The sequence below is a fragment of the Sinocyclocheilus anshuiensis genome, unplaced genomic scaffold, assembly GCF_001515605.1.
Source record: "Sinocyclocheilus anshuiensis isolate Anshui unplaced genomic scaffold, SAMN03320099.WGS_v1.1 scaffold1442, whole genome shotgun sequence".
NCBI classification, from domain to species: Eukaryota; Metazoa; Chordata; class Actinopteri; order Cypriniformes; family Cyprinidae; genus Sinocyclocheilus; species Sinocyclocheilus anshuiensis.
Window position 1 is genome coordinate 110,204 of NW_015558616.1, and position 2,574 is coordinate 112,777.

General features: G+C 38.9%; 1 pseudogene; it reads left to right on the forward strand.

The window, feature by feature from the left end:
* LOC107680338 (glycine receptor subunit alpha-4-like) overlaps positions 1-2,574 on the forward strand; it is a 39,320-nt pseudogene that overhangs the window by 27,133 nt on the left and 9,613 nt on the right.

Below are 2,574 nucleotides of genomic sequence, written 5' to 3' on the forward strand. Positions count from 1 at the left end.
GTGTGTGTGTGTGTGTGTGTGTGTGCGTGTTTAAAAATATACTTAATGTACGTAAAATGTAATATAATTTAAAATATATTTTTAAATCAATTAATATCTTTAAGGAAACTGCAACACATTTTCTTTAACGATAGTTTAAACCAACAGAATTCATTTGAAATAGAAATATTTTGTAATAATATAAATGTCTTTATTGTCACTTTTGCTCAATTTAATGCTTTTTTTTTTTTATCTTTTGAATGTTAGTGTATACCAGGAACGGTTGCCATTAACAAATCCTGTTAAGATGGTAATTGCAATCCACTGCTTGTCTATTTCCACTTACAAACCTGGTAACCTTAAGCATTATGGGATTTAAAAAAAAAATCTGCAGAAACTGAATAACTCAGTTTTCTATGTCTCACTGTACAAAAAGAAGAAGAATCGGCTAGAGGAAGTATCAACAACACAGCATCCTCATTTTAAAATTGTGTGTAAAGTGTCCTTCCTTATTACCTTGATAAAAGAAAGAGGGAGTCAAAGAAATAGACTATTCACCACCCCAGTGCCCTCAGAGCAGATAGCATCTTAACTCCTGGAACCAATTTAAAGGATATCAATAATGAAACTTTCATTTTATGTCCCCTTTATTATGTGACCCACCTCAGCTGCCCGAGAGGCTTTTAATTCCACCTTCCTGAGACAAATGTAGCGTCTGGACCAATCAGACACACCATTTTTCATTTGATTTAACAAATCAATTATTCATTAGATTAACAATCTTAGAATTGACAGACAGTTGACCCTGAGAGGTCAGCTAAATATCTACAGCGGATCTAAATATTTATAATTAATTATAACTAGTTATGATTAATTATTCATATTTCCCCATGAGCTGATTCGCAACACAAAAGAACACCCATTTCTAACCACCAGAAGAGCCAAATGAGGAATCCGTGTAATGCAGAAATACACTGCAGATGCCACTTAGCTGGACATCTGGATTTGGCAGTTGGATTATTTGATTTGAATCCCCATTTACGTATTATGACGGCAGACAGCACCTGATATATATTCATTCAACATTCAGTGACTCATATGGTTTAAAAGATTTAGGGGGCGTACTACACCCAGACAGTGTGTTTTACTGTCCTTTCTGCGTCCTCTGTATGTCTACAGAATTTATTAAATGAGTGGAAAAATCCCTCCTCCGTGGCTGCAGTTAAAATTGCCCTCCTCTAAGGAGTAGGGTCAGACAGAAAGAGACACACACAGGAAGACAGGCAGGTTTACTGCCTAACAAAGCGGTTAAGGAGGGCATAATCATTTCTGATTAGACAAGAGCACCTTTTTTAGGGCTTTGAAAGGGCTCACTGAAAACCGTTTTGACAAGTGTTAGGACACAGCCAAGGGGTGGGATAACCTTGTCTGGAAAGGACACATCCTGGTACAAAAATCTGATGTTGAAGGCAAGAGGTATAGATTAAAGCAGGGGTAGGCAAGTTCGGTCCTAGAGAGCCGCTGTCCTGCAGAGTTTAGCTCCAACCCTAATCAAACACACCTGAACAAGCTAATCAATGTCTTCAGGATTACAAGCCCTGTGTCTCAATGTTCATACTATCCATTCTAAATAGTATGTGAAATTAAAATAAGTGTCTCCCAAAGCATAGTATTCTGTCCCCGGATGGTCTACTATTTCAGGTAATTTTTTGAAGTGTGGATTCATGCACACTCTAATCGATAATATTGCCCACAATCCATTGCACTTTGGCGAAGGATTTGGTTCAGAACTACAAACACGAATAAAAGGCGAGAAAAAAAACAAACATGGCAGATGTGCGTGACCGACACTTAAGTGGAGAGGTTTAGATAAAGGGGTTTGAGTTACTAATAATCAACATTTAACCTGGTAAAAATATTTATTTTATGTTATCTGTGTTATATTTCATTGTAGAGGATGCTAACGGTGACAAGATGACTGACAGGCCAGCTTACAGTGACAGGCTGCATGTAAACAAAGTCCCTTTAAGACAAGTCATTTCACTCGGCGGCCATCTTTGAAATGACTCTCGGGCATGCAAGTGCAGCTCCTATCTCTTTGAATGGGGAAACATCAAATTCTACAAAACTTCGCCAAGCTTACGATTAAATTTCAGATTTGAAATCACCAATGAAATCTGACAACAACTGTCTCATAAATGTTGTTCCTTATGCTCCAATAGCATTAAAAGCTTATCTTTCAAGCTAGACCAGCCAATTCGCATGCGCAGTCCTAAATGCACGTCTCAGAACGCTGACTGTTTCTATAGCAACCCGGACTTCTAACGGCAGCTGCAGTGATGCGATGACTTTACCGATTAGCGATTGGCTCTTTTACTCAGAAGGCGAGGCTTCCTTCGATAGAGCGGCCATATTGAGCGTAGCATTTTTCCCCCATTCAAAACTATACGAGTGACACGTCTTGGGTATTCTATATACTAATAGTCTTTGGTGTAACTATTGGCGCTTTTCCACTGCATGGTACGGCACGGTACGGCTCCGGACGGTTCACTTTTGGGGGGGTTTCCACTGGGTACAGTACCTGGTACCTTTTTT